At 39.0% G+C, this 19621-nt stretch overlaps 1 protein-coding gene across 7 annotated transcripts in view; it reads left to right on the forward strand.

The window, feature by feature from the left end:
* PARP8 (poly(ADP-ribose) polymerase family member 8) overlaps positions 1–19621 on the forward strand; it is a 198097-nt gene that overhangs the window by 52861 nt on the left and 125615 nt on the right. The window contains exon 4 of one of the 7 annotated variants that reach the window (XM_086362573.1): positions 12293–12593. The exons of the other annotated variants lie outside the window; for them this stretch is intronic. The gene's annotated coding sequence lies outside the window, so the exon portion shown is untranslated. The remainder of the gene's footprint in view (positions 1–12292; positions 12594–19621) is intronic. 7 annotated transcript variants of the gene reach the window in all.

Consider the following 19621-nt stretch of genomic DNA (forward strand, 5'->3'; position numbering starts at 1 on the left):
ATTTAAGTGGAACAGATTTAGCAATGTAACTCTGCTGTTGACTTTTGAAAAAGAACATGATTTTGTTTCCATGTCTGCAAGGTCCATATCTGATTAAAAATGATTGCATCTGAAAATTCTGGATCAATGAGGTTGAATGACTTAACCCAGCCTTTGTGTATTTATCTCTGTCTCTATCTCTGTTTCTGTCTGTATGTTGTGTATTCACACACAGAGAGATGGGCATGTCTAAAATATCTTGATCCTCATTTTAATTGATAGATTAAGAAAGTATGAAAAGTGTGTATGTATACATACATATGTGTGTGTATGTACGCAAGTATATTTGAATGCTCTCCTAGCCTCAGCATATAGTAGTATGTTTAACTACTTTTTAGAAAGTGAATGGTTTTAGAAATTGAATGATTTATTGTTACTGGTCATCTGTAAAATGGTATTTGATTCCTCTTCTGGTAAACAAAATCTTCCTCTTTCATCCTGCCTCCTCAGAGCTTGGTAATCTGGCCTATTGTAGAGTTAACTTTATGACACTGTTCATTTCCCAAGTTTCAAACTTTATTGTCTATTAGACATCAATTCCTACCTTTTTCTAGGCAAAGAAAAAACCAATTTATTCAAGAAATCACCCTTAGTGAAAATGAGCGATCTTCTCTCCAGGTCAGGTGTAAGAGGGAGTTAGTTTAATCCAGTCATGTGCCTTACCCCTCTTGCCCACATCCCCTCCCCTCTGCAATATGTTTTTTTTTTTTTTTTTTTTTACCAATTTAGAGTTTTATTAATCTTCGCTTTATTCAAGATGGTTTGAGATAGATTACAAAGTGGACTGGCTCTTATTATGTCCAAAATAATGAGAACAAACAGAATTTACTGACTTCTGGTCACTGGTTACCATTTTGTAGACTTACCACAGAGCTGTGTATTTATTTACTTATTATTATTTTTAAAATTTTCTAAATTTTAAAATTGTATTTTATATTGGAGTATAGTTGGTTAACAATGTTTTGCTAGTTTCAGGTGTAGAGCAGAGTGATTCAGTTATACATATATTGATACATGCATCTATTCTTTTTCAAATTCTTTTCTCATTTAGGTTATTATAGAATATTGAGGAGAGTTCCTGTGCTATAAGTGGGTCCTTGTCGGTTATCTGTTTTAAATGTAGAAGTGTGTACACACCAGTCCCAAACTCACAGAGCTGTATATTTCTAAATAGATACATGGCATTTTATTTAAGGAAAAAAAAAGCTTTTGGGAAAGGTTTCATATTTCTCCATAGTGAATATATACTGTTTTTTGTAAAGCACCTATAAAGCCACAGAATGACCATGTTTTTCATGCTTTAATTACTGTCTTGTTGATTGCAGCAACAAAAGAAACAGTAATATTTTATTAGTTTATTCAACTTCATATTGATTTTATGTTAATAGAAGTGATATTTTATTCTAAGAAATGTACAAAATAGTAGCAGTTGGTAACAATTCTTGGCAAAACAACTGATTCAGGTTTTTAAATTACTGCAGTTTATTCCTACTGCACTCGTTCATTCAGTAAGCACTGAAGATGGGGCTCTACAGGCCACCCTGAGTATAGAAAAATCCCTGTCCTCAAAGGTCGGGGGACAGATAAAGAGTCAGACATTACCATTCATTCTAATATCGTAAGTGACGGTACAGATGACTACAGGGAACTGTGGGAACAAATAAGATGAGAACCAAATACAGATCTATAGAGAGGAGAAGAAAGGTATTTTGGTATAAGGAATATTTAAAATAGGAAAGTGGGAGACACTTAAAGTGTCTTTAATTTTAAAAAGTTCTAAATGCTAATATTGAACTTGATCATGTTTTTACTTTCACAGCATGAGATTTATATAAGAAACTTGATGCAGAGATAGAATAATAATAACTAAAATTTACTCGATGCAGAGATAGAATAATAATAACTAAAATTTAATAACTAAAGTTTACTGGGTGGTGGTTAAAGAGTGAAGGTGGGATTTTTAATCCCCTTCTGTCAGATACTTGCTGTGTGAATTTAGGCATAGGAAGTGTGGTGTATTTTCCTTCTGTAAAGTGGGGATAATAGTGTGTATGTCATAGGGCTGCTATGAGGTTTCAGTGAGTTAAATCTTTAAGGGATTTAGAAGAGGGCTTGCCATGTACAGAGTGATCAATAAACTGCAGCTATTATTATTATTTACATAATACCACACCATCTTTTTGGAGAAGGCAATGGCACCCCACTCCAGTACTCTTGCCTGGAAAATCCCATGGATGGAGGAGCCTCGTAGGCTGCAGTCCATGGGGTCGCTAAGAGTCGGACACGACTGAGCGACTTCCTTTTCACTTTTCACTTTCATGCATTGGTGAAGGAAATGGCAACCCACTCCAGTGTTCTTGCCTGGAGAATCCCAGGGACGGGGGAGCCTGGTGGGCTGCCGTCTGTGGGGTTGCACAGAGTCGGACACAACTGTAGTGACTTAGCAGTAGCACACCATCTTTTTAATAGCATGACAAGCTGATGTGGGAGACAGAATAATGGCACCACAGTGTTCGCATTCTAATTCCAGAACCTGTGAACATGTTCTGTTGCCTGGCACGGAGGAATTTGCAGTGGGATTAAGTTAGGATTTCACTATGAGGAGATCATCCTGGATTATCATAGCGAGCCCAGTGTAATTACAGGGATCCTTAGAAGCGGGAGAGTCAGAGTGGGAAATGTAATGTGAACAGCAGAGGGTTGTAGTCATAGATTGAAGACTCTGTGCTGTTGGCTGAGAAGATGGAGGGAAGAAAGCAACAGGAGCTGATGAGTGTTGTAGGTAGGTGCTTGAAGCTGGAAATGCCTGAAATGGATTTTCCGCTCATTCCTTGCGGGTTGGACCATAAAGAAGGCTGAGCGCGAAAGAACTGATGCTTTTGAACTGTGATCCTGGAGAAGACACCTGAGAGTCCCTTGGACAGCATGGAGATCAAACCAGTCAATCCTAAAGGAAATCAACCCTGAATATTCATTGGAAGGACTGATGCTGAAGCTGAAGCTCCCAATATTTGGCCACCTGATACAAAGAGCCAAGTCACTGGAAAAGACCCTGATGCTGGGAAAGACTGAAGACAGGAGAAGAGGGTGACAGAGGATGAGATGGTTGGATGGCACCATTGACTCAATGGACATGAGATTGAGCAAACTCCAGGAGATGGTGAGGGACTGTGAAGCCTGTTGTGCTCCTATGAGGTTGCAAAGAGCTGGACACGAGTTAGCAACTGAACAATGACAACTTGGGGTGTGGGACATGGCCCTGCAACTTGATTTGGGCCTGGTCAAACCAATTTTGGAATTGTGACCTCCAAGCTGCAAGATAATTTGTATCAATTTAAGCCATGGAGTTTGTGGTAATTGGTTAGAGCTGCAATAGAAAACAAATAAACATTTCCTTTTCTGAAATGAGGAAATGCACTCTGGGAAGTTAAATCACTGGCAAGGTTACCGGAAGCTCTGAGGCATGAGTGAGCAGGGGTCGCAGGCAGCTAGGCCTTGTGAGTGAATAGTAACCAGGCGCCCGGGGCCTGCAGTCAGGCCCTCCTGAAGTCCTGAACTCCCTGGCTCTTAAGGTGACCAATCGCCTCTCTTCTCCCTGAGATACATTCTTGCAGGTAGCCCCACCACTGGCTTTTTTTTTTTTTTTTTTGGCTTTTTTATTCTGTTAAATCACTGAACACTTTTCTAGCCCCTTCTCTTTTTCCAAAAGTGTTAGACATCTCTTTTCCGCTGGTGGCTCTCTCATTGCTTCCTGTCCTGGCGAATGTATGCCATCTTTTCCCTGTCTTTATACTCATTTTAGTAAGAGCTCATGAAGGAACAAAAATCTGCAGTCAACCCAGCCGTGCTCACCCCAAGCAGCATATTAATTTTTGACCCATGGCAATGCCTCCTGTCACTTAAGTACCCTGGAAAGATTGCAAACAATTGCATAAATTCAGCCAGATGACCAGAAGGAAAATGTCTCATGTGGTCATCATGAAAGCACCCACGGGTTTTGTACTCTTTAATAATCTTTCCATACAATCTTAGTGGTAGGGCAGCAGGTAGGAGGCAGTGCTTTTTCACAGCCTGCCAAAATAGTCATAATGGATGCATTTCATATTTCGGGACAGATTTCTATGAATTCACTTATATTTTTTTACAAATTTTCTGGAAGTTTACTCATACTTTCATGAGCTCCTTCCCCGTATTGGGGGAGAAAAGGGAATTACAGTGCATACATTTTTGGGTGTGTGTGGGTCAGAGTGTCCTGGTATTCATAAAGACCTTTTATAAAAATAAAATACTGCCCAAGAGATGACCAGAATTGGTCATTTAGTACAGAAAAGATAACATGATTAATCAAAAATTTAAATGTTCATTTTTAAACAAATATTCAGACCACCGCTAGGCATGTCATCCAGCTACATGGAGCAGCTGAAGGGCATGTCCCTGCTAGTTAGGGCCTGACAAAACGTGGTCCACTACAGGAGGGAATGGCAAACCACTTCAGCATTCTTGCCTTGAGAACCCCATGAACAATATGAAAAGTAAAAAAGATAGGACACGGAAAGATGAACCTCCCAGGTTGGTAGGTGACCAATATTCTACTGGGATAAAGCAGAGAAATAGCTCCAGAAAGAATGAAGAAGCTGAGCCAAAGTGGAAATGATGCCTAGTTGTGGTTGTATCTGCTGGTGAAAGATAAGTCCGATGCTGTAAAGAACAGTGTTGCATAGGAACTTGGAATGTTAAGTCCATGAATCAAGGTCAATTGGATGTACTCAAACAGGAGATGGCAAGAGAGAAAATCCACATTTTAGGAAGCAGTGAACTGAGATGGATGGGAATGGGCAAATTTAATTCAGATGACCATTATGTCTACTACTGTGGGCAAGAATCCCTCAGAAGAAATGTAGCCCTCATAGTCAACAGGAGTCTGAAATGCAGTACTTGGTTGCAGTCTCAAAAGCGGCAGAATGATGTCTCTTCATTTCCAAGGCAAACCATTCAGTATCACAGTAATCCAAGTCTATGCCGCAACCTCTAATGCCAAAGAAGCTGAAGTTGAACGATTCTATGAAGACCTACAAGACCATCTAGAACTAACACACACAAAAAAAGATGTCCTTTTCATCACAGGGGACTAGAATGCAAAAGTAGGAAGTCAAGAGATACCTGGAATAACAGGCAAGTTTGACCTTGCTGTACAAAATGAAACAAGACATAAGCTAACAGAGTTTTGCCAAGAGAATACACTGGTCATAGCAAACACCGTCTTCCAACAACACAAGAGACGCCTCTACACATGGACATCACCAGATGAAAAGTGAAAGTCGCTCAGTTGTGTCCAACTCTTTGGGACCCCACAGAATAGTCAGTGGAATTCTCCAGGCCAGAATACTGGAGTGGTAGCCTTTCCCTTCTCCAGGGGATCTTCCCAACCCAGGGATCGAACCCAGGTCTCTTGCATTGCAGGCGGATTCTTTAGCAGCTAAGCCACCAGGGAAGCCCTAGAATCCTGGAGTGGGTAGCCTATCCCTTCTCCAGCAGATCTTCCCAACCCAGAAATTGAACCAGGGTCTCCTGCATTACAGGTGGATTCTTTACCAGCTGAGCTACCAGGGAACCTGAATCAGATTGATTATATTCTTTGTAGCTGTAGATGGAGAAGCTCTATACAGTCAGCAAAAACAAGACCTGGATTATACAGTGGAGATGACGAGTAGACTCAAGGGACTAGATCTGGTAGACAGAGTTCTGGAAGAACTATGGACATATCAGCTACTGTTCCTGCATTGTACAGGAGGTGGTGATCAAAACCACCCCCAAGAGAAAGAAATGCAAGAAGGCAAAGTGGTTGTTTGAGGGGGCCTTACAAATAGCTGAGAAAAGAAGAGAAACCAAAGGCAAAGGAGAAAGAGAACGATATGCCCAACTGAATGCAGAGTTCCAGAGAATAGCGAGGAGAGATAAGAAAGCCTTCTTAAGTGACCAATGCAAAGAAATAGAGGAAAACAATAGAATGGGAAAGACTAGAGATCTCTTGAAGAAAATTAGAGATACCAAAGGGGCATTTCATTCAATGATGGGCACAATAAAGAACAAAAATGGCAAGGACCTAGCAGAAGCAGAAGAGATTAAGAAGAGGTGGCAAGAATATAGAAAAATTGTATTAAAAAACCTCTTAATGACCCATTTAACCACAATGATGTGGTCACTCACCTAGAGCCAGACATCCTGGAGTGTGAAGTCAAATGGGCCTTAGGAAGCATCACTATGAACAAAGCTAGTAGAGGTGATAGAATTCCAGCTGAACTATTTCAAATCTTAAAGGATGATGCTGTTAAAGTCCTGCACTCACTATGCCAGCAAATTTGGAAAACTCAGCAGAGGCCATGGAGTGGAAAGGTCAGTTTTCATTCCAATCCGAAAGAAAGGCAATGCCAAAAACTGTTCAAATCACCGTGCAATTGCACTCATTTCACATGCCAGCAAGATAATGCTCAAAATCATGCAAGCTAGGCTTCAGCAGTGTGTTAACGGAGAACTTCCAGATGTTCCAGCTGGATTTAGAAAAGGCAGAGGAACCAGAGATCAAATTGCCAGCATTTGCTGAATCACAGAAAAAGCAAGGGAATTCCAAAGAGCTTTGGCCACCTTATGCGAAGAGCTGACTCATTGGAAAAGACCCTGATGCTGGAAAAATTGAGGGCAAGAGGAGAAGGGGGTGACAGAGGATGAGATGGTTGGATGGCTTCACTGACTCAAAGGACATGAGTTTGAGCAAACTCAGGGGCATAGTGATGGACAGAGAAGCCTGGTGTGCTGCATTTATAGGGTCGCAAAGAGTCAGACATGACTTAGTGACTGAATAACAACAGCGACAACCTTATCAAGGGTGATATTAATATGAGGAATAAGTAAATATTAATTAAAAGAATATAAAAACCCTAGTGTTTGCATTGTAATACATATGATGCTGGGAAAGATTGAGGGCAGGAGAAGAAGGGGGTGACAGAAGATGAGATGGTTGGATGGCGTCATCAACTCAATGTACTTAAGTTTGAGCAAACTCAGCAAGATAGTGAAGGACAGGGAAGCCTGGTGTGCTGGTTCACAAAGAGTGGACACAGCTTAGCAACTGAACAGCAACAACATGGTATGTTTACCTTATAACTTATATTTGCTAATATAAGTGTCTCATGTCTCTTTATAATTGAAAATTGTAACTACTAGGTCTTTACAGAATAGATATGTAGAGCTAATTTCTCATTCTCTGGAGGTGTGCAAGAATAATTGAGTTTTTCACTTGTTCTTTAAAGATGAACATTGTAATAGATCTCTTTTTTTTTTGAGTGTTGAGTTCCCAGGTTTCTAACTCTAATTCTGTTCTCCTTGAATTCTCGGGTGTGAATGGATGAAACTGACGATGTAACAAGAAATCTCATACTTATTACGCTTTGTCAAAATGAGTAATTCTTTTCAAAATTTTTCTGTGCTTCAAAATGATCATCTAAAATTCTTGTGCTTTCACGTGGAGGCTGAGAATTGCCAAGTTGGAGCCTTCTGTGAAGAAAGGAAGATTCTGTTACTCCACTAGAATTCTGTTAAATTACAAAGGAAGATGACTAGATGATATGGCACAGAATTTTACCAGTGAGAATAATTGTATAATGTAGGATAGTTCTGATTTAATAGTTATGTCAGTGTAGTGAATATCATTGTTTTTACTTGCTCATCAAATGGTTTGATGTTAAATGAGCGTAATGCCTGGATAACATTAAGATTCTCAGAGTAAAGAAATGTGGTAAAATTTTCTTGCTACTAGTGAATGTAAATTGTGTTTGAATAAACATACTGTATGTTTTGTTGTTGTTGTTTAGTCGCTGAGTTGTGTTGAACTCTTTTACACATGGACTGTAACTCCATGGACTGTACCCTGCCAGGCTCTGGCTCATCTGTGCATGGGATTTCCCAGGCAAGAATACTAGAGTGGCTTGCTATTTCCTTCTCCAAGGGGTCTTCCTGACCCAAGGATAGAACTTGCCTCTCCTGCATGGTCTTAATATTGATTCCATGCATTATTTCATTCAATAAATAGTGATGCTGATACTGTGTATCAGCTACTGTTCTTGGTGTTTTGTTAACAATAGTAAACAAAAGCAGAGTCAACATGAGAAGACCAGGTGGTGCATTTTTTAAAATTAATTAATTTATTTTAATTGGAGGCTAATTACTTTACAGTATTGCAGTAGCCTCTGCTATACATTGACATAAATCAGCCGCGGGTATACATGTATACCCCCCTTCTGAACCCTGATCCCCAGGTGGGGCATTTAAAAAAATTTGAATTTTATTTTAACTAACTGTTGAAGGATTTTAAGTGGGAAAATTACATAATTTGTAAATATGTAAGTTGCATGATTTATAAATACATCATTGTGGCTTCTCTGCACATCATGGATTATTTGGAGAAACAAAGAGGAAGCTGGAAGACTGGATGGAGGCATTAAAGTTATTCAGGGGGAGAATGATGGTGGCTTGCCTTGGAGTTAGAGAAGAGGAGATATAGAAAAGTGAACACTTCAGAAGGTGGTGTTGGCAAGACTTACGGTACAGTAGACAGATTTGAAAGGGTGGTTGAGGAAAGGAAAGGAATTAATCATGATGCCATAGTTTTGGGCCTGAGTAGGTATTTAGATGGTCAAGATACAGAAGTCTGGGGAAGAACAGATTTGGGGGTGAAGTAGGAAATAGTCAAATAGGAGGTTAGATTTCTAGTCTGGAGTTTTAAGCGGGGGATCAAGGCAGGAAGGATGGATTTGGGGCTCACTGAAATAAAGGTGACATTTAAAGCCCAGGCATAGATGATATGATGTATATGCAGATAGAGGAGAGAGAAAGAATTGTCGGACTGAGCCCTGGAACATTCCATGATTTAGTGGTCATGCAAGAACATGGGTTAAAAAAAAAAAAGAGCATGGGTTCAGCAGTTGAAACTAACGAGGGACATAGCTAAGAAACTCAGGGAGAGGATAGTGTCACGGAAGCTAAGAAAAGGAAGTGTTGCAAGAAAGAGAACATGGTTAATTGTCCAGAGCTAATGAGAGTTCAGCTATGATAGGGAGAAAGAACTGATCATCAGATATGGGGACAAGGAAGTTGTTGATTATATTAATAAGAAGCCCAATTTTAAAAGGTTAAAGGAAAAACACTAGCTAGGAAAATAGAAGAAATAGTGAGTATGGGCAGTTCTTTCAAGAAATGTTCATATGAAGTAGAACAGAGAAATAAGGTGGGATCCCAGAAAAATTATTCTAGGTATAGTAGAATATACCTATATGTTTGGATGCTGATGGAAAGAGATAAGGAGAATTTGATGATGACAAACAGGCTAATTTTACACTTGAAGTTGTTAAGAAGTTGAGAGTCTAAGCATCAAGGAATTATACAGTTACGACCAGTTGAAATTCATATTAAAATCTGGGAATTTGACCATAGGTAAGAAGTTTGATGAAACATAATGAATCTTTTTACACCAAATTTTGAAAATGATACATGGAAAAATTGATCTTAACAACTATTTTCTCTCTTGAAGAAATCTTGTGTCTTCCTGATAAAAATTGCAAACATATTATTGAGTAAATAGGAAATGCTTTCAAAACCATGGAGAAAGCATATGTATATCTTATCTCTGAAGGTGTGCCAACAGGAATTTGGCCAGAGAATACTGTCAGTATTTTGGTCCTTTGTTGTAGGTTTTAAGAAGAATCATATTAAAATTTGTGACCTTCTTCTTTCTCAGAAGTTAAGTAGTTTAAAAGATTAAGAGGGGAATTATTAAAAGAAGTATTTTCACAGAGTTCCCAGAGAAAGAGCGCCCCTTGGAAACAAAACATGCAGTACATTTTCAGAAATGATCATCGTGAAAAATCAAAGTCGACTCTAGTTCAGTTTCATGCCAGTAATTGAACTCTGAGAGACTTAACAGAATCTGCAGTGTCTTGTTAGGTATACCTGTTATAAGCCATATAATCCTTAAAGCAAATTATTGAGAATAATGGACTTACTTCTGTCTTGTTATGGATCCCATCAATAGTTGTATATAATCATTAATGGAGAACCTTTCAAAAGCAATGTTTTAGAAATCTTCCGATTATTGCTCCCAACGCGTACTTTGCAATGCTTATATTGTAAGAGATGTTTACTACTACTTCATTGTCAGGGTCTGCCTCAGGCAGCAGTTTGCATTCAGTGGGGATCTAGACAAGGGAAGAGGTGTGTATCTCGGGCCGTTCTCCCCTCTTGTGTATTCTGAGCTCCAGTGTCTTCTCATAATAATTTGGCTGCAATTAACAAAAAAACATAATAACTTGAGTTTTTTTTCCTATTTACATTGGTTTTTCAGGGAGGGTCTGGTCTCTTTCCAGCTCATCCCTTCTTGGTGGGCCAGAGTGATATGCATATTCCCAAAAAGAAGGAAGAATGGAGGAGGAAGAAGGCAAGCATTTACCAGCTGCCTCTTAGAGGAGGAACCCAGAAGCTGCTGCAGGATAGTTTTGTGTGAACCGTGTTACCAGAAGGAGACCATATTATAATTCCTGGGTATAAGGGAAGCCAGGGAATACAGTCTTGATTTGGGGCATCCATGCTCCAAGGTCAGCATTCAGTTTCCATAGAAAAAGGCATGAAATAAATATTGGGTTAAGGAGTTCTGCCATTACATCCAACTCCTGACATCACAGAGGTCTGCATTTCCTTGAAATATACATGCTCTTGATCATCTTTCTTCTTGCCTTTCACATCTGTTTTACATGGATCTTTGAGAGTAAGAAAATGGCATCTCTTCCTTCTAGCCAAACTGTGCTAGGGTTCAAGTATTCCCAAGCAAAGTGCAGGCTGGATAGCATTCTCTTGGGAGCTCTTGGCCCAGAGCCCTTGTGCAGTGCACACTTCGTGACACTGTACATGGCAGCCCTGTTTCCTTGCTCTGAGATCTCTTCTGTGTCCTCTGCTACCTGTGGGAAGGAGAGCAATCAAATTATCTAATTTAGGTGATATATATATATATTTTTACCTTCCACAGGGGTTATGTATGAAATATTTTTGAAATGGAATAAACCCCTTCCAGTTCTTTAGTATCTCTATATGCAAAACTTTCCAATAGCAGTCTGACCCTATTCTGAAGAGAAGTCTTTCCCAGTGTAGTTTTGTTTGGAGGTTACAGCTGTGGATGCCTGTCTCAGCATACCACTTAAAGCATACCACTTAAACTCCAGTGGGTACAGGAGACTAAATTTCTTGTTTGTTTTCTAGGGATAGCATTAACTTTTGTAATGGAGTCATACCCTGATATATGATTTATTGGAAAGATGAGAATTGGCCAGATGTTTAAGAAACATGAAGCTAATTTTGCTTCAGTTGTAGTCCACAAATTTGATAATTTATCTCAGGGTATCAAGCCAACCTTGAGAGAGAATGTTCAACTCATTGAATCTCTTCTCCCATTTTCTCTGAATTCCAAACCAAGTACTTGAGACTTCTTAAACAACCAGTTGTATTGTTCTATGCTTTCCATTGACTGTAGTTGATTAGTTCACGTGAGTGGAGTATAACTGAAATAGTACTAATTTGGAAATGAGTTTGAAACTATCTTCTGTAACTGTTTTACACAGTAGGCTTATTTAGCATGAAAGTGTGAGTGAATTCATAGAATTATTTCTCCTTAATGAAAAACAAAAGTTGTTGTTTGGTGAGAAATCATGCCTTTGTTTGCAACACGTGATTTAAAGAAACTACTAAAGCTGTATTCTGATTTTTTTTCAGATAGTTTCTGCGATGTAGACTTTTTTATGTGTTTTCTGTGAATTTATATCATGCTGTAAAAGTGTAGCTTTGTAATAGTGTTAAGAATGTGACTGAGTAGATGAATCAGATTTTATTTTTCATGCCCAAGCTGTTTCCCTTTTCAATGTGTCCAATTAAAATATGTTACAGTTTTCATAGTGAGTGTTTCAGTGTATTATGAGAAGGATGAGGGACAGCTGGACCAAAATAGTTGTTCTCTGTGAAAGTTTAGGGAATTACTGAAATATGCTTTAAAATTACCTATATTTGTTTTTCTCTCACCCTTAATTTCTAACTAAGGGCACTGGAAAACTGAAGTTCTGTGGTTAACTAAAGCTTTTCAAAGTCATGAAATTTGACCGTAAGCCAAATGTATTAATAATGGTAACACATGCTGTGGGAAACTTCCGTGTGTTAACAGCTCTCACAGCTGGACTACATCTTCCAACCTCCCTGCCCGTTTAGCATGATCATGCCTTTGAGTTCCAGAGAATGGAGTGTGGATGGAGATGGCATGTCATTCCAAGACTTTGCCTGTGAAACTCCTCTCCATGGCCTCCGTGTTGTTTCATGAGCGTGTGATTGATGCTGGGGAGGGTGAAGCCTTAGCTGACTGCTGGACACAACAGACCGGAAGCCTGGAGCCCTCAGTGACTCTGTGGAACAGAATTATTGTGATGTGGATGAGAAGTCAGTGCAGGCTTAAACTGCTGAAAACTCATGTAAGTATCATACCAACAAGTGTATGCTTCTCAGCTCTTGGGACCTTAGAATCAAGCTGTGTGCTCTGGAGGAAATAGGATTTAGTGAAGACAAGACACTGTCTCTGCCAGAGTTAACTTGCCCACGTTTTCAGGCATAGATATTTTGTGTGCTTAAAATGAAAATTCTGTTTATCTTACATTATCCCAGATGTCTTCTAACCCTGCAAAGTGATGTGAGTTGTATACTCACTAGGAATGTTTGGAAAGTCCGGCATAGATTCATTTCAGTTCCGGCATTTCAGTTCACTCTGAACCATGAATATTTCTGCAGCTGATCATTAACGTTGGTAATTGCACTGTTTCATAGCCAGCTTACTGGAATGATCTGTAATGCAGGCTGGCAACTGTCAACAGCTATCAGAAGCCATTTGAAATAATTTTCTGATTAGAGATAAGTTATTAATTTGTGCTCAGCTTTTCTACTCAGTGAATGTTAAAGTGGATTTTTGCCTCTTAAATATGGTAATAGCTTTTCCTTGGCATGCAAATAATTGTTATAAACTAAAAATTCCTTTCCCTCAAGAATCAACTTTCAAATGCCTTCGATGGATGATGCTTTTAAAAAATGTTATCATTCGGTTCTCAGAAGCTTGTTTTAGAGTTAGATTTGTTTTAAAAACTCATTTTGCCTGAAGTAAAGCTCTATCTTTGCTGTTTTAGGAAGCAATGGAAGGACATTAAATTTCTTGTTCTTACACTCTTGCCCAAGTGTTTAATTAGAACATTTTCTACCAGGAAGAGACTGTTCTTTCTCAGTTCCCAGATAAAACAGTTGCCTTCTTAAGACTTTGGTGATAATGTTAATGTGATTAAGTGTTTGGATATCAAAGGCCAGGGGCCTGTCTTTTCTAAAAGAACTGGTTGTTTGGCTTTTGGTTTATATGTAATTTGGTGGTTTGGGCTTGCTTGAATACTAGATTCTGGGCCTAATTCTATCACTTTCTTGCTAAGTAATATCAAATAAATCTCTTAACTGCCCTCCTTTCTCATTCATTCATACCTATAACAGGAAAAGTTAGGAAGCCCTTTATAAAAGCTCTGTGATCCATTGAATTTATAATTTTTGCATGGGAGGTAGTACCTTTATCCTTGGTGACTGTTATTCTAGAGGTGAGAATAAGTTCTCTTTTAAAATATAATTTTATTGTAATTGTTTATTTTTGGCTGTGATGGGTCTTCGTTGCCGTGCAGGCTTTTCTCTGGTTGCGGCGAATGGGGGCTGCTCTTTTGTTGCCTTGCACAGGCTTCTCATTGCAGTGGCTTCTGTTTCAGAGCACAGGCCCTAGGGCATGTGGGTTTCAACAGCTGTGGCTCTTGCCTGGGCTCTAGAGCACAGGCTCAATAGTTGTGGCACTCGGACTCAGTTGCTCCGTGGCATGGGGGATCTTCCCAGACCAAGGATCGAACCCGTATCTCCTGCATTAGCAGGTGGTTTCTTTACCACTGAGCCACCTGAGAAGCCCCTTCAGGAAATTGGGAGAGTTTAAAATAATTCTTGAAATATTAAGTTCTAGAAACATCAAAATTTTCTAAGATTTATTTATGAGAAATTTAGTTTCACTTAAAAGTTTCAGTAGAGTATTTGAAATCCTCCGGGAGAAATTACTCTCTTTGGGTCCACATACATCTGTGCAGTGATATTCTTATAATTATTCTTCAGGACCAACCGTAGAAATTCTTAAAAATATAGTTGTCTGTTTAGATTACATGCCTTTCCTTTCTGCTTTTGGATTGGACAGACAAATATATAGCTCAGTGAAATTATATTGTATGTGAGGAAATTGTTTACTCTTACCTACCTTATAAAGCATGCAAATTGCTTACTTTTCAGTAGATGCATTTAAAATAAATTATAGCTAAAAATAAAAAAAATTAAAAAATAAAAATAAAATAAATTATAACTAATCAAATGTGTCGCTTTGTTTCCTTTTAAATGACACAGTTGTGTGCCAGCACAGCAAAAGTAGAAATCAGTTTGGTTATCCTTTATTGCAGATGGAAGTTGATTGGTTCAAAAAATGAATTTGCAGCTACATGAATTGATATTTATGAATTGATGTGTAGATGAGTAGGAATCACAGTTGTGTCCAAAAGAGATGATTGCTCTTGAATATATGGTGAAATATTAGATAATTCTGTCCTCTTCTCCCCATCTGTCCACAATTTATTAGTGGAGAATAATGTAATTATGTTATTTGTTTTAATTTTTTGTGTGAAAGAAATACATACTGTAATTTTGGCTGTATGTGATATTCTTTTTTTTATTTTTATAATTGGAGTTAAAATGTTGAAACTTTTTTTGATTGGTTGTAGTTTAATACCAGTTAAATGAATTTAGTTGTTTTTCATAAAGCGTTTTACATAATGTCTGTGTATGTGTATTAACTGGAAGTGAATGTTGACTAATGTCTAAAGTAAAAAAAGCAATTAGTGAATTATTTAACTATTATACTTTTAATAAAATACTTATATCTAGGTTAAAATAAAAATCTTGTAATTGATTTTACTGCTTATCATCACTGTTAATCTGAGAAAGTATTGGCTTACTGTTGCTTCCTAACATAAGTACATGTTCAATCAGAGCATGTCTCAGAAATTCAAACATAATTTCATGAGTTTACTGCTAATAATGGCTCTTAACCAAAGCAAAATGAGTGGGCTAAACAATGTAAATTAAAGGGTAATGCATCAGTTTACTAATTGTTTTTCTCCATTGCACACATTTTAAATTGTTTATGCATTATGCCACACTGGTGCTAAAACAAGTATTTACACTTTAGTTATGTTGCCATAGCAGTAGAAGATCTGTTAGGTTCTCAGCCAGTCTTTCTAAAATATAATCAGTATGTTCTTTTCTGTCGGTGTTTGTATTTCAATATGGCAGTGCTAATGTTGGCCTTATCAGTTTGTAAGCAGTTCTGCTTAGTTTTTCTAATTCTGTGCATATAAGCAAGATTCCCCTTAAATCAGACTGTCGAAGCCTCCCTTAGAGACTGAACTGTTTCTAGCAATGCCACCTACTCCTCTGGTATTTGTTTCCATTCATCTTTTTTAGATAGGAGACAATTTTGATGCTTTATATGCGGTTATTCCACAATTGGGCTTCCCTGGTGGCTCAATGATAAAGAATCTGCCTCTCAATGCAAAAGATGCTGGTTCAGTCCCTGAGCTGGGAAGATTCCCTGGAGTGTGAAATGACAGCTGACTCCAGTGTTCTTGCCTGGGAAATCCCAAGGACAGAGGAGTCTGGTGGGATGCAATTCAGTTCAGAAACTTCAGTCATGTCCTGACTCTTTGCGACCCTGTGGACTGCAACACACAAGGCTTCCCTGTCCTTCATCATCTCCTGGAGCTTGCTCAAACTCATATCCATTGAGCCAGTGATACCATCCAACCATCTCATCCTCTGTCATCCCCTTTTCCTGCCTTCAATCTCTCCCAGCATCAGGGTCTTTTCTAATGAGTTGCTCTTCACATCAGGTGGCCAGAGTATTGCAGCTTCAGATTCAGCATCAGTCCTTTCAATGAATATTCAGGGCTGATTTCCCTCAGGATTGACTGGTTTGTTCTCCTTTGTGTCCAAGGGACTCTCAAGAGTCTTCTCCAACACCACAGTCCAGAAGCATCAATTCTTTGGTATTCAGTCTTCTTTATGGTCCAACTCTCACATACACATGTGACTACTGGAAAAACCATAGCTTTGACTAGACGGACCTTTGTTGGCAAAGTAGTGTCTGCTTTTTAATACGCTGTCTAGGTTTGTTATAGCTTTTCTTCAAAGGAGCAAGCATCTTTTAATTTCATGGCTGCAGTCGCCATCTGCAGTGATTTTGGAGCCCAAGAAATTAAAGTCTGTCACTGTTTGCATTGTTTCCCCATCTGTTTGCCATGAAGTGATGGTACCAGATGCCATGATCTCAGTTTTATGAATGTTGAGTTTTAAGCCAGCTTTTTCACTCTCCTCTTTCACCTTCATCAAGAGGCTCTTCGTCAAAAGTTCCTCTTTGCTTTCTGCCATAAGGCTGGTGTCGTCTGCATATCTGAGGTTATTCATATTTCTCCTGGCAGTCTTGATTCCAGCTTGTGTTTCATCCAGCCTGACATTTCGCATGATGTACTTTGCATATAAGTTAAATAAGCAGGGTGACAGTATACATACAACCTTGACGTACTCCTTTCCCAATTTGAAACCAGTCGGTTTTTCCATGTCCGGTTCTAACTGTTGTTTCTTAACCTGCATACAAGTTTCACAGGAGGCAGGTAAGGTGGTCTGATATTCTCATCTCTTTAAGAATTTTCCATAGTGTCTTGTGATCCACACAGTCAAAAGATTTAGCATAGTCAGTGAAGCAGATGTTTTTCTGGAATTCTCTTGGTTTTTCTTTGATTCAACAGATGTTGGTAATTTGATCTCTGGTTCCTCTGCCTTTTCTAAATCCAGCTCATATCTGGAAGTTCTCGGTTCACATACTGTTGAAGCTTGGCTTGGAGAATTTTGAGTATTACTTTGCTAGCATGTGAAATGAATACAATTGTGCGGTAGTTTGAACACTCTTTGGCATTGCTTTTCTTTGGGATTGGAATAAAAACTGGCCTTTTCCAGTCCTGTGGCCACTGCTGTGTTTTTCACATTTGCTGGCATATTGAGTGCAGCACTTTCACAGCATCATCATTTAGGATTTGAAATAGCTCATCTGGAATTCCATTACCTCCACTAGCTCTGTTGGTAGTGATGCATCCTAAGGCCCACTTGACTTTGCATTCTAGGATGTCTGGCTCTAGGTGAGTGATCACACCATCGTGATTATCTGAGTCATTAAAATCTTTTTTGTATAGTTCTCCTGTGTATTCTTGCCACCTCTTCCTAATATCTTCTACCTCTGTTAGGTCTATACCATTTCTGTCCTTTATTGTGCCCTTTATTTTGTGTCCTTTATTTTATTTTATTTTTGTGTCCTTTATTTTGCATGAAGTGTTTCCTTGGTATCTCTAATTTTCTTGAAGAAATCTCTGGTGCTACTGCTAAGTCACTTCAGTCATGTCAGACTCTGTGCGACCCCATAGATGGCAGCCCACCAGGCTCTGCCATCCCTGGGTTCACCAGGCAAGAACACTGGAGTGGGTTGCCATTTCCTTCTCCAATGGATCAAAGTGAAAAGTGAAAGTGAAGTCGCTCAGTCGTGTCCGACTCTTAGCGACCCCATGGACTGCAGCCTACCAGGCTCCTCTGTTCATGGGATTTTCCAGGCAAGAGTACTGGAGTGGGGTGCCATTGCCTTCTCCAGAAGAGAACTCTAGTCCTTCCCATTCTATTGTTCCCTGTATTTCTTTGCATGGATTACTGAGGAAAGCTTTCTTATCTCTCTTTGCTATTTTTTTCGAACTCTGCTTTCAGGTGGGTTTATCTTTCCTTTTCTCCTTTGCCTTTAACTTCTCTTCTTTTCTCAGTATTTGTAAGGCCTCCTCAGACAACCATTTTGCCTTTTTGCATTTATTTTTCTTGGGGATGGTCTTGATCACTGCCTCCTGTACAATGTCACGAACCTCCATCCGTAGTTCTTCAGGCACTCTATCAGATCTAATCCCTTGAATCTATTTGTTACTTCTACTGTATAATCGTAGGGGATTTGATTTAGGTCACACCTGAATGGATTAGTGGTTTTCTGTACTTTCCTCAATTTAAGTCTGAATTTTGCAATAAGGAGTTCATGATCTGAGCCACAGTCAGCTCCTGGTTTATTTTTGCTGACTGTATAGAGCTTCTCCATCTTCAGCTGCAAAGAATATAATCAGTTTGATTTCGGTATTAACCATTTGGTGATATCCATGTGTAGAGGTGTCTCTTGTGTTATTGGAAGAGGGTGTTTACAATAACCAGTGCGTTCTCTTGACAAACCTCTGTTAGCCTTTGTCGTGATTCATTCTGTGCTCCAAGGTCAAACTTGCCTGTTACTCCAGATATCTCTTGACTTCCTACTTTTGCATTCCAGTCCCCTATGATGAAAAGGAAACATTTTTTTGGTGTTAGTTCTTTTTTTGTTGAAGATACGTCTTCATAGAATCATTCAGTTTCAGCTTCTTCGGCTTTAGTGGTTGGGGCATAGACTTGGATTACTGTAATATTGAATGGTTTGCCTTGGAACCAAACAGAGATCATCCTGTTGTTTTGGGGATTGCCCCCAAGTACTGCATTTCGGTCTCTTTTGTTGACTATGAGGGCTGCTCCATTTCTTCTAAGGGATTCTTTCCACAGTAGTAGATACAATGGTCATCTGAATTAAATTTGCCCAAAAGAGTTGGATATGACTTAGCTGCTAAGCAACAGCAACAATTCCAGAGCTATGCCATTTTGTTTCCAGTTGTTTACCTCTTAGCTTAAAAAAAATTCTCTTGTTTAGCTGTGTGTCAAAAAGATCTGGGTTTGAAGGTTCACTTTTTCCCTTGTTAGGATGTGAGTTTGGCAGTGTTTTTAAACTTTGGAGTCTAAACTGTACAGTAATAGTGAATTCAGGGTATTTTATTAAATGACCTAGTGAAGTGCTTGGTACATAAAAGAAGTTCAGTGAAACATATTGAATGAAAGAAGTATGCATAAACTTTAATTAGTTGCCTTTATTTCTTTTCCCCTTTTATAAATAGGTGTTTCCTGATATGAGTACCTCAGATTTGATTTCAGTATCAGAGAGGGGAGTCTCACCCAAAGGGCAGAAGCCAGGACACTCTGAATGCAAAAGGCAAGACTCCTTTCTTTGGAGGCGAAGGGTTGAGGTGCCCCTTGAGGAAATTCACATCTTAGAATAATACTTCCCAGCTTCCTTTATTTCTTTCTGTGGAAACAACCACAGAAGAGTGTGCCATGGAAACTACTTTCCCTTCGGTAGTTTAAGGACGAGGTAATACCTAAAGGGGAAAAGTGGGGGTGTGGGGAAGATCAGTTAAGAGTTTAGGATTAAAATATATACACTACTGTGTGTAAAGTTGGTAAT

Source organism: Bos grunniens, chromosome 20 (genome assembly GCF_055505025.1).
Source record: "Bos grunniens cultivar Pamir isolate PY7600 chromosome 20, Bosgru_T2T1.0, whole genome shotgun sequence".
In the NCBI taxonomy this organism is placed as follows: Eukaryota; Metazoa; Chordata; class Mammalia; order Artiodactyla; family Bovidae; genus Bos; species Bos grunniens.